Here is a 13,502-nt window from a genome sequence, read left to right on the forward strand (position 1 = left end):
GGCTCAGATCATGAACTCCTTATTGCCAAATTCAGACTGAAACTGAAGAAAGTGTGGAAAACCACTAGACCATTCAGGTATGACCTAAATCAAATCCCTTACGATTACACAGTGGAAGTGACAAATAGATTCAACAGATTAGATTTGATAGAGTTCTTGAACTATGGATGGAAGTTTGTGACATTGTACAGGAGGCAATGATCAAGACCATCCCCAAGAAAAAGAAATGCAAAAAGGCAAAATGGTTGTCTGAGGAGGCCTTACAAATAGCTGAGAAAAAAGAAGACACAAAGGCAAAAAGAAGACACAAAGGCACAAAGGAGAAAAGGAAAGATATACCCATTTGAATGCAGAGTTCCAAAGAATAGCGAGGAGAGATAAGAAAACCTTCTTCAGTGATCAGTGCAAAGAAATAGAGGAAAACAACAGAATGGGAAAGACTAGAGATCTCTTCAAGAAAATTAGAGATACCAAGGGAACATTTCATGCAAAGGTGGGCACAATAAAGAAGAGAAATGGTATGGACCTAACAGAAGCAGAAGATATTAAGAGGTGGCAAGAATACACAGAAGAACTATAAGAAAAAGATCTTCCTGACCCAGATAACCATGATGGTGTGACCACTTACCTAGTGCCAGACATCCTGGAATGCAAAGTGAGGTGGGCCTTAGGAAGCATCACTATGAACAAAGCTAGTGGAGGTAATGGAATTCCAGTTGAGCTATTTCAAATCCTAGAAGATGATGCTGTGAAAGTGCTGCATTCAATATGACAGCAAATTCGGAAAACTCAGCAGTGGTCACAGGACTGGAAAAGGTCAGTTTTCATTCCAATCCCAAAGAAGTTCAGTTCAGTTCAGTTCACTTCAGTCGCTCAGTTGTGTCCGACTCTTTGCAACCCCATGAATCGCAGCACGCCAGGCCTCCCTGTCCATCACCATCTCCTGGAGTTCACTCAGACTCACGTCCATTGAGTCAGTGATGCCATCCAGCCATCTCATCCTCGGTCATCCCCTTCTCCTCCTGCCCCCAATCCCTCCCAGCATCAAAGTCTTTTCCAATGAGTCAACTCTTTGCATGAGGTGGCCAAAGTATTGGAGCTTCAGCTTTAGCATCATTCCTTCCAAAGAAATCCCAGGGCGGATCTCCTTCAGAATGGACTGGTTGGATCTCCTTGCAGTCCAGGTGACTCTCAAGAGTCTTCTCCAACACCGCAGTTCAAAAGCATCAATTCTTCGGTGCTCAGCCTTCTTCACAGTCCAACTCTCACATCCATACATGACCACAGGAAAAACCATAGCCTTGACTTAGACGGACCTTAGTTGGCAAAATAATGTCTCTGCTTTTGAATATGCCATCTAGGTTGCTCATAACTTTTCTTCCAAGGAGTAAGCGTCTTTTAATTTCATGGCTGCAGTCACCATCTGCAGTGATTTTGGAGCCCAAAAAAATGAAGTCTGACACTGTTTCTACTGTTTCCCCATCTATTTCCCATGAAGTGATGGGACCGGATGCCATGATCTTCGTTTTCTGAATGTTGAGCTTTAAGCCAACTTTTAGGCAATGCCAAAGAATGCTCAAACTCCCGCACAATTTGTACTCATCTCACACACTAGCAAAGTAATGCTCAAAATTCTCCAAGCAAGTCTTCAGCAGTACATGAATCATGAACTTCCAGATATTCAAGCTGGATTTAGAAAAGGCAGAGAAACCATAGATCAAATTGTCAATATCCATAGGATCACAGAAAAATCAAGAGAGTTCCAGAAAAACATCTACTTCTGCTTTATTGACTACACCAAAGCTTTTTTTTCTTTTTAAATATTTATTTTTACTTTATTTTATTTTACAATACTGTATTGGTTTTGCCATACATTGACATGAATCCACCATGGGTGTACATGCGTGGATCACAACAAACTGTGGAAAATTCTGAAAGAGATGGGAATACCAGACCACCTGAGCTGCCTCCTGAGAAATCTGTATGCAGATCAAGAAGCAACAGTTAGAAGTGGATATGGAACAACAGACTGGTTCCAAATAGGAAAAGGAGTATGTCAAGGCTATATACTGTCATCCTGCTTATTTAACATTTATGTAGAGTACATCATGCAAAATGCCGAGCTGGATGAAGCACAAGCTGGAATCAAGATTGCCAGAAGAAATATCAATAACCTCAGATATGCAGATAGCACCATCCTTATGGCAGAAAGCGAAGAACTAAAGAGCCCCTTGATGAAAATGAAAGAGGAGAGTGAAAAAGTTGGCAAAAATTCAACATTCAGAAAACTAAAATCTTGGCATCTGGGCCCATCACTTCACAGCAAATAGATTGGGAAACATTGAGAAACTTTATTTCCTTGGGCTCCAAAATCACTGTAGATGGTGACTGAAGCCATGAAATTAAAAGACGCTTGTTCCTAGGAAGAAAAGCTGTGACTTACCTAGACAGCATATTAAAAAGCTGAGACCTTAGCCAACAAAGGTCCATCTAGTCAAAGCTATGGTTTTTCTGGTAGTCATGTATGAATGTGAGAGTTTGACTATAAAGAAAGCTGAGCACCGAAGAATTGATGCTTTTGAACTGTGGTGCTGGAGAAGATTCTTGAGAGTCCCTTGGACTGCAGGGAGATCCAACCAGTCCATCCTAAAGGAAATCATTCCTGAATATTCATTGGGAGGACTGATGCTGAATACTGATCCAATACTGATCCAATACTTTGGCCACCTTATACAAAGAACTGATCATTGGAAAAGACCTTGATGCTGTGAAAGATTGAAGGCAGGAGGAAAATGGGACAACAGAGGATGAGATGATTGGATGGCATCACCGACTCTATGGACATGAGTTTGAATAAACTCTGGAGTTGATGATGGACAGGGAAGCCTGGCAAGGTGCAGTCTGTGGGGTTGCAAAGGGTCAGAAATGACTGAGTGACCGAACTGATATATAAATAAACCTGCTTGTTTTATTTTTTAAAAAATATTTACTTATTTGACTGTGCCAGGTCTTAGCCACAGCATATGCAGTCTAACTCCCGGATCAGGGATCGAACCTGGGCCCCTGCATTGGTCCTGAGCCTCTGGACCACCAGGGAAGTCCTGAGCTTATTTATATTAGATAATTGGTTACAGGAATAATGCATAACATCTCCATCATCTTCTATGTTTAATTTAGCTGGACTGAATTTGTGTGTGTGTGTGTGTGATGGGATTAACATTTGGAGGTTCTGCCAGGTATCTAAAGGCAGGCCTTCTGTAGCTTTCAAAGCCCACAGAACTCTGCTATCTCAGAGGAGTTGGCTTGATTTACAGCAGCAACCAGGTACAAGAGGAAAAACAAACACCAGATCTGGTTCATTCTAGATTACTATCTGCCTGCTAATGTTGTGTTTGAGCAGCTAGTGGAAAAGGATGGTGAGTGCATGTGTGTATGTATTGGGTGTGGGGGTTAGTTTTGACTCTCACAGGTGGCTTCTTGTTTTGTTCGGTTTGTTGACTCTCCTTATAGAAAACAGCCATGTCCTGTTTATCAGGTTTCTTTAAAATCCTTTTTCTCAGTGCTATCCAAAATGCATTAGCTATTATTCGCTTGTGTGTCAACATGCCTTTTTTCTTGAGCATAGAAAATAAGGCAGCTTCCTTCAAATGTAATCCAACCCCTGAAGGGCAAATTTTTTTGTCATCATTTACTTGGGTAATTACAGGTATTTCTGCTGTAATTTATAAAATTATAGGAAGTTTAATTTTTCTTAGTTGTGGGTTTCCAGCACAGAAAGTTGTCTGACTAGTTTCAAAGCTTGCCTTTCAAATCTGTTGTAATACATTAAATTTTGACTTTAAATTGCAGTTCTATTGTTTTCCACCACCATGATGAAAGTGGATGGTAAATAAGTTAGAAGAGCTTAAATCTGAAAAAAAAAAAAAAAAAGTCCTTCAGCTAATTCGGATTCCAGTCTATCTGTCTAGAAGTGTTTTGTTTTGTATTTATTTATATATTATTTAGCCAGTAGATTCAGCTACTGACTAACAATGTACTACTATTGGCTTAACAAACATGCAGTGTAAGAATAAAGGTTAGGCTATTCTACTCCTGTTTCCTCCCGGTGTGTTAATTTATAAACATAAAGTTTTAGCCAAACACAACGAAAGAAATAGTGGTAAATTTTAATCATGTTTCATTCCAGATATAAGATTTTTGTTTAATCATAATAACATTATGTTTTCATTCTCTAGAGCAGTTTATGCACTTGGTTCCTAGAATCTCTTCTGCATAAAAGAGGCTAAGATAAATCACTAGATGGCTTTAAGGAAGTCAAAGTAAAATTGAAGTTACTATTTGAAACAGTCTAAGTGTAAATTCTGTATGTGTTTAAATTTCCCATTGATTATTTCATGTGAGAGTAATCAGTGTCTTTGGCAATAAAAATATTTGAGTGAAACATTGCTTTTCTACTAGGAACAAAAGTAGAAATTTGAAACCCAAATGGGTTTCTCCTGGGTTCTGACATGACCAACTTAGATAAAAGTATGCAACATAAAGTTGAAGAATATTTCTTTTCTTAATTAAAAACAGAGAATCTCTTTTTGAGATAAATATAAATGAGATATATTTCCAAAGTGACCCAAGGAAAGATGGAGGTGGTGGTGGTGATTGTTATAAATGTTCTCAGGAAGAAATCTTCAGAAATATTTAAACAGGACCAGTCATTTAATAAATAGAAACTAATTGTATTCTCCCTGTTTGTGTGTGTGAGTCACTCAGTCGTGTTTAACTCTTTGCGATCCCGTGGGCTGTGGCCCACAAGGCTTCTCTGTCCATGGGATTCTCTAGGCAAGAATACCGGAGTGAGTAGCCATTCCCTTCTCTAGGGGCTCTTCTCGACCCAGGGATTGGACCCAGGTCTCCTGCATTTCAGGCAGATTCTTTACTGTCTGAGCCACCAGGGAAGCCCTCCCTGCTTAAACCTTTCCTATAGATGACGTGGGGATGTATTCAAAGGGTCAATATATCCTCAAGCAATCTCTTTTTTGAGGTGTTTTTGTCTTTCCTCTGTATATTCCAGTAGCATCTCAGCTCTTGCAGCACTCTGAATTAAAAATTTCTGGATGACATTTTTGTGGCCTGAGTGAATTAACTATTTCTTCTCTTTAAACCAACAGTAAGCCTTTTCATTACTAACTGGCATATGTAAGTTAATATCTAAGTATCATAATTTTTCATATTAATAGTTTTAAGCTATAATGTTAATCTTAAAAAATCAACACATGCCCATTGCAGATTACTAATAAAATGAGAGGCATGAGGAAGTGATGGCTGTGCGTAGTTACATACCTTTCACTTCTCCAGATTAAATGAAGAGAGGACCAAGTGTCCCCATGCTGATCTACTTATCTCTCTTTTGGGGGTTCTCTCTCTCCTAGTGGTCCATTAGATTTTCAGACCAAGAAGGTGGTTATTCTTGCTGCCATTATTTCTGGCTGTACCCTTGTGGTTCTGAAAAGTGATTACCTCTCTTAGGACAACCATTCTTTATTGCCACTGCAGGAGAGTCTTGCTCTTGCTGCCCTTGCTCCCAGTTTGGACCTATGAGGTATTTCAGTTTAATTTCAGTCCAGGTTGCCTCTTCTTGGAGTCCAGGGTTTTTTTTTTTCAGCACCCAGTGACTTGATTCCTCCATGCCAATCTTCTTTGAAAGGACTTTAGTCCCCAGAAGTCCTGGGATAAAATTGATTTGCCATGTCCAGTATGGCCTACAGCCATGTCCATCTTTCTAATCCTGAGAAATCCATCTAGCCATCAAGTGATCTTTCCTTAGAGCCTTCAAAGTGCACTTTTCCTCAGGTGACTTATCCTCCATAGATGACTCCCTGGTATTTGCTCCCAGGAGTCAGCAGGATGAAAACATTCTTATATTTGAACCGAAAAGGCAAAACATGGAATCATTAGTGTAGCAGCCCTTCTATCTACGCAAATAAAAATTACCTAGTGTCATTCATCCTACTGAGAGATAAGAACCATCAGAGTCACTGGGTGGGCAGCAACAGGGGGTGCTTTTCTTAGTGGAATCCATGTAACTGGCTCCTCTTGGAGTTGTGCTGTGTATAGCTGTTATGGCTCTGTGGACTAAAGTTAAATAGTTGTTTTCCATGCACATTTTTGAATCAGTTCAGTTCATTGGCTCAGTCGTGTCCAACTCTTTGAGACCCCATGAACCACAGCATGCCAGGCCCCCCTATCCATCACCAACTCCATGTTCATAGGGTCGGTGATGCCATCCAACCATCTTATCCTCTGTTGTCCCTTCTCCTGTCCTCAATCTTTCCATATTCATATATATCCACATATATACATATACATGAATACACACACACACGTATGTAAAATAGGACATTTGTATACAAGTGCCCTAGGTTCAGGCATCCAAGACAGTAGCAGTCAAATAACCCTCCCTGGCATATCTCTTGGAACACAGAGAGAGCATAGATTTTGCCACAAGAAAAGTTGGCAGCCTTTTTGCATAGAAGTGTATAGGAACAGAGGGACTTAATAGGAGGAAACTGGAGCCTGGTGCACTGTAGTCTGTGGGGTCGCTAAGAGTTGGACACGACTGAGCGACTTCACTTTCACTTTTCATTTTCATGCATTGGAGAAGGAAATGGCAGTCCACTCCAGTGTTCTTGCCTGAAGAATCCCAGGAATAGGGAAGCCTGGTGGGCTGCCGTCTATGGGGTCGCACAGACTCAGACATGACTGAAGCGACTTAGCAGCAGTAGAGCCTCAAGATATTTTCCTTTTCAGTTTAAAATTTATTAAAACCTGTAGGATAGACCAAGGTGATGCTAACCAAGTTAAAATATCAGTGAAGTGTAAAGAAATGTTGATGTGTAACAAGAATGTATTGATAAGGTGTGGCTAGGTTAAACTAGCAGGTAGGAAAATGCATTGAAGGAAGGTTGATTCTGGGTCTACAAGGAGCTTGACTCAGAACGTTTTGAAACCCTACCACTTGGAAATGAAAGTGGGTGTGTGCATGAACCCTAAGAGATGCATCTTGGAGATGGAGCTGGATTTGACACAGGTTGTAGTCCTGCATTGTTTAGAACTTCTTTTCCTGGGTCAAAATCTTAGCTGGAACTTCTGGCAAAGATTAGAGTAGTGTGTCTCGATCCTACTGTGCAGCACAGGGAACTCTGCTCAATGTTATGCGGCAGCCTGGATGGGAGGGGAGTTTGGGGGAGAGTGGATACATGTGTATGTATGGTTGAGTTTCTCTGCTGTTCACGTGAAACTATCACAACATTGTTAATTGGCTATACTCCAATATAAAATAAAATGTTTTTTTAAAAAATAGATGTCTTGGTGCAAACTCACTCTGTGGTTGACCCTGGCTTACTGTTCACCGTGGTGTTGGGCAAGGACACCCAGGGCATGGTCTATTCAGGAAGCATCAGGCATGGGTACCAAGTGTCCAGCATTGATCACAGAACAGCAGTACAGAAGAAGGCTCTGGAACAAACAACACTGAGACAGCAGTCATTAGGTGGACCTCTAGCTTAAGAAGAAATATTTTGCTTTGGGTCTTAGGGCAAGACTATAACAAACAAGTTTGATTCTTTGGGCAGAATAAGTACCATGGGAATAACTGCACATACTGGGGAGAAGAATTAAGAAATAGGCTGGGCAACTTGGAGTTATACTTAGAAATTTTAATACAGAGTCACCTTGTTTATATCTTAGCTGAGGAAGATAATACCAATTATCTATTCACACTCACTGGTCATATGGAAAACTTTACTTTGTATCTCCCAAGTCATTAAAGGCTTTTCAAAATCATGAGTTTGAATGATTAAATTGTTCAATTTTTTCATCTGTAAAATGGGGTTAATAATACCTCCGTTGCTTTACTGGGTGGTTGTAAGAATGAAATAAGACAGTGTTTGTTAAAGAACCTAAATAACAATAGGCAGCCAATATGAGGTAGCTATTGTAATGGGCAAATTAATTCTTTAACTTCTTATTTCAGCAGGATTTAAATTTATACCTTAATGTAGTGGTTAGTAAGGCACACATTTTTAAAAATGATATTTATAAGTCCTTCCTGTATTAAAAAAAATTGCTGAAAGTAAAAAGAACTGAAACAAACTCCTTGTGATAGCATCTCTCTCTAAATATTATTGCAAAATTGTTGGGTTTGCAACATTGCATTAGCTTTAAAAAGTTAAATAGAAATGCAGCATGTTAAAGCGAATATTCTAAATACAGAAGTGGCTTTTATAATTCTCAGAAGTCCATATAGATAATACTACAATGGAAAGTTTTACAAGATAATTAACAGTTACGTAATTTTGCTTCTTAAAAATTTCATTATACATACAGCATTACGTTAAGCTAAATTTATAAATTTGAAAGTAAAGGATTAAAACAATTATTTGGAAAACAAATCTCTTGAGGAAAAGGTGTTTGTGGGTCTCACAGGTGGCTTGGCTTCTGTGAGCTATCTCATGACATGGAAAGGACTTATCTTTTATCTAGGGTCTTTTTCTAAAAGGACAGTTACATTTAGCATTTGAAGTACTCATGGGGTATTTTTTTAATTGATTTAGATATGTTAATATTTGTTTCAAAACCTCACTTAATTTAAAATTATTATAAAAATATAGTCATGATAGAAAATCTGGAAAATATAGATAAATAGAAGAAAATAAAACCAACTACAATTCCATCAGTTAGAGAGAGTTGCTGGATATCTGAGTCTTAAAAAATGTGTTTATATCTGTTTTAGTTTGGGCTGCTCTGACAAATCACTATTGACCAGGTCGCTTATAAATAATAGAAGTTTATTATCTCATAGTTTTAGAGGCTAGAAATTTGAGATCAGAGTGCCATCGTGGTCCAGATATGGTGAAGACCCTCTTCCAGGTTGCTTCCCTGATAGCTCAGCTGGTAAAGAATTCTGCTGTAATGCAGGAGACCCCAGTTCAATCCCTGGGTCAGGAAGATCTGCTGGAGAAGGGGTAGGCTACCCACTCCAGTATTCTTAGGCTTCCTTTGGGCTCAGCTGGTAAAGAATCTGCCTGCAATGTGGAAGACCTGGGTTCGATCCCTGGGATGGGAAGATCCCCTGGAGAATGGAATGGCTACCCGCTCCAGTATTCTGGCCTGGAGAATTCCATGGACACAGTCCATAGGGTCACAAAGAGTCGGACACAATTGAGTGACTTTCACTTTCTCTTCCAGGTTGCAGTCTGGTGACTTGTTGCTGTATCTTTATATGGAAAGAGAGGGAACTAGCTCTCTGGGCTCTTATAAGGGCCTTAATCCATGTGAATACTCAACCCTCATGATTTAATTACCTCTCAAATACCATCACATTGGGGGTTAGATTTCAACAAATGGATTTTTGTGGCCCACACACACTCAATCCACAGCAACACCTTTATATACATGTTTAAAGCAAAAACACAGTCACACATTGAAATATTTACTTTTTCAGCGTAGCGATGTATTTTAAACATTTGGCCATAGTACTTAATGTTTCTTCATTTCCTTTTTAACAACCATAGGTTTCATTTGTATGAATAAGCTGCAATTTGTTTAACCAATCTTCTATCATTAACCTTTTAACTTTTTACAAAATTTCACCAGTTATAAATAGTATTTCTACATTTCTGTGGCTCTTTGCACACATCTGTGATTTTGTATAGAAGGAAATTATGGTTCAAAGGCAATAGGCAAAAATATTGGAAATGTTTGATATATATATTGCATATTGCCCGTCAGAAGAAAGTTACAAAATAACATTCCTTCCTCTGATCCTTCAGTGCATATTTCCTTAAGTCTTCAACACTGCTAATTACTTCTCTTAAATAATTTTTCTAAATTGATAAGACTAAAATGCATATAATTTTACATTTGTTCTTATTTATCTATGATTATGTTTTCTTATATTTGTCTATTACTGGCAGTAAACGTTCCTACTTGAATGTGCAAATGAATGTTGAATTGTTTGTGTTGAATGCTGAACATAAAAAAGATATATGCTGACTTGTTTTCTTACATTTATTGTCAAGTCTTTACTTTTCTCAGCCCTTTTTGTATAGGATCTCACTCAATTCCTTAAGTAGTCATATTTAATTTAATTGATTATTTTTTTATTCAAGTATGGTTGATTTACAACTTTGTGCTGTATAACAAAGTGACTTAGTTTTATACAAACATTCTTTTTTTATACTGTTTTTCATTATGGTTTATCCCAGGAGATTGGATATAGTTTGCTACACTATACAGTAGGACCTTGTTGTTTAACCTCATTAAATGCAATAGTTGGCATCTACCAATACCAAGCCCCTGGTCTATCCTTCCTCCTCCATCTCCCTACCTTGGCAACTGTGTATCTGTTCTCCATGTCTATGAGTCTGTTTCTGTTTTGAAGATAGATTCATTTGTGATATATTGTAGACTTCACATACAAATGATATCATATGGTATATGTTTTCTTTGGATTTACTTTACTTAGTATGATAATCTCAAGTTGCATCCATCTTGCTGCAAATGGCATTATTTTGTCCTATTTTATGGCTGAGTAATATTCCATTGTGTATTTGTACCACATCTTCTTTGTCCATTCATCTGTCAATGGACAGTTAGCTTGCTTCCATGTCTTTGCTATTGTGAATAGTGCTGCTGTGGACATAGGGATCCATGTATGTTTTTGATTATAGTTTTGTCTATAATATTATAATATAATATTATAGGTTTATGCCCAGAAGCGGGATGGTTGTATCATATAGTAGCAACATATTTAGTTCTGCAAGGAACCTCCATACTGATCTCCATAGTAGCTGCACCAACTTGCATTCCCATCAACAGTGTAGAAGGGTTTCGTTTACTCCACATCCTCTCTGGCATTTGTTATTTGTAGACTTCTTAATGATGGCCATTCTGACTGGCGTCAAGTGGATACCCTTCCTCATCACTTGTATTCAACATAATACTGGAAATCCTAGCCACGGAAGACAAAAGAAAGAAATAAAAGGTATCCAAATGGGAAGGGAAAAGGTAAAATGTCACTATATGCAGATAACATGGTACTGTATACATTAAGCCATAAAGACTCCACAGAAAATTACTCTATCTAGTAAATGGATTCAGCAAAGTAACAGGATACAAGTAACATTCAGAAATTGGTTGCATTTCTTTACACTAACAATGAAAGAACTGAAATAGAATGTAAAAAAAAAAAAACCACTTTTAAAATGCACCAAACAATACCAAGGAATAACTTGACCAAGAAGATGAAAGACATATACTGAGAAATATAAAACATTAATAAAATAAAGAGGATTCAAAGACACACAAAAATATCCCATACTCTTGAACTGGAAGTATTACTATCATTAAAATAGCCATACTACCCAAAGCAATCTACAGATTGAATGTGATCCCTATCAAATTACCTATGACATTTTTCACAGAACTAGAACAAATAATGCAAAAATTTATGTTGGTGTTCAGTCACTAAGTTGTGTCTGACTCTTTGTGACCGCATGGACTGCAGCACTCCAGGCTTCCCTGTCCTTCACTATTTCACAGAGTTTGCTCAAACTCTTGCCCATTGAGTTGGTGTTACCATCCAACCATCTTATCCTCTGTTGCCTCTTTCTCTTCCTGCCCTCAGTCTTTCCCAATATCAGGGAATGAGTTGGGTCTTTGCATCAGGTGGGCCAAAGTATTAGTTTCAGCATCAGTCCTTCCAATGAATTTTCAGGGTTGATTTCTTTTAGGATTGACTGGTTTGATCTCCTTGCTGTCCAAGGGATTCTCAAGAGTCTTCTCTAACACCACAGTTCAAAAGCATCAATTCTTTGGCACTCAGCCTTCTTTATGATTCATCTCTCACATCCATACATGACTACTGGAAAAGCCATAGCTTTAACTATTAGACTTTTGTTGGCAAAGCAACAAAGGTTGCTTTTTAATACCTTTGTAGGTTTGTCACAGCTTTTCTTCCAAGGAGCAAGTGTCTTTTAATTTAGTGGTTGCAGTCACTGTCTGCAATGATTTTGGAGCCCAAGAAAATAAAGTCTGTCGCTGTTTCCACTTTTTCCCCAACTGTTTGCCACGAAGTGATGGGACCAGATTCCATGATCTTCATTTTTTGAATGTTGAGTTTTAAGCCAGCTTTATCACTCTCTGCTTTCACTTTCATCAGGAGGTTCTTTAGTTCTTCTTTTCTTTCTGTTTTTATATTAGTATCATATGCATATCTGAAGTTACTGATATTTCTTCTAGCAATCTTGATTCCAGCTTGTGCTTCATTCGGCACGGCATTTCCCATGGTGTACTCTGCATATAAGTTAAATAAGCAGGGTGACAATATACAGCCTCCTTTCCCAATTTTGAACCAGTCTGTTTTTCATTGTCCGTTTCTAACTGTTGCTTCTCGACCTGCATGCAGGTTTGTCAGGAAACAGATGAGGTAGTCTGGTATTCCCATCTCTAGAAGAATTTTGCACAGTTTGCTGTGATCCACACAGTGAAAAACTTTTACATAGTCAATGAAGCAGAAGTAGATGTTTTTCTGGAATTCTCTCGCTTCTTCTATGATCCAGTGAATGTTGGCATTTTGATCTCTGGTTCCTGTGCCTTTTCTATTTTTTTTTTTCCTGTGCCTTTTCTAAATCCAGCTCATACATCTGGAAGTTCTTGATTCACATATTGTTGGAGGCTAACTTGAAGGATTTTGAGCATTACATTGCTAGCATATGAAATGAGCACAGTTGTGGAGTAGTTGGAGCATTCTTTGGCATTGCCTTTCACTGGGATTGGAACGAAAACTGAGCTTTCCCAGTCCTGATGCCACTGCTGAGTTTTCTAGATTTGCTGGCATGTTGACTGCAGCACTTTAATAGCATCATTTTTTAGGATTTGAAATACCTCAGGTGGAATTCCATCATCTTCACTAGTTTTTGCTTGTAGTAATGCTTCGTAAGGCCCACTTGACTTCACTTTCCAAGATGTCTGGCTCTAGGTGAATGAACACACCAAAATTTTATGTGGGACGATAGAAGATCCAGAATTGCCAAAGCAACTCTGAGGAGAAAAAGCGCAAGGCATAACTCTTCCAGACTTCAGACAATACTACAAAGCTAGAGTAATCAGAACAAGGTGGTATCAGTACAAAAATAGGCATATGAATTAATGAAGTGAAAGAGAGCCCAGAAAGAAACCCACAAATCTATAGACAATTAATCTTCCACAAAGCAGGCAAGAATACAAAATGGATAAAAGATAGTCTCTTTAGCAAGTGGTTATCGGAAAGTTGGACAGCTACAGGTAAATCAATGAAATTAGAATGCACCCTCACACCATGCACAAAAATAAGCTCAAAATGACTAAAGACTTAAACATAAGATATGACACCATAAAACTCGTAGAAGAGAGTATAGGCAAAACATTCTCTGACATAAATCATACCAATGTTTTCTTGGGTCGGTCTC

General features: G+C 38.4%; 1 long non-coding RNA gene across 1 annotated transcript in view; it reads right to left on the reverse strand.

The window, feature by feature from the left end:
* Positions 1–13,502, reverse strand: part of LOC132660001 (uncharacterized) — a 71,188-nt gene that overhangs the window by 43,979 nt on the left and 13,707 nt on the right. The window contains exon 2 of the long non-coding RNA XR_009601139.1: positions 629–13,029. This is a non-coding gene — a long non-coding RNA (uncharacterized LOC132660001). The remainder of the gene's footprint in view (positions 1–628; positions 13,030–13,502) is intronic.

The sequence above is a fragment of the Ovis aries genome, chromosome 6 (assembly GCF_016772045.2).
Source record: "Ovis aries strain OAR_USU_Benz2616 breed Rambouillet chromosome 6, ARS-UI_Ramb_v3.0, whole genome shotgun sequence".
NCBI lineage: Eukaryota > Metazoa > Chordata > Mammalia > Artiodactyla > Bovidae > Ovis > Ovis aries.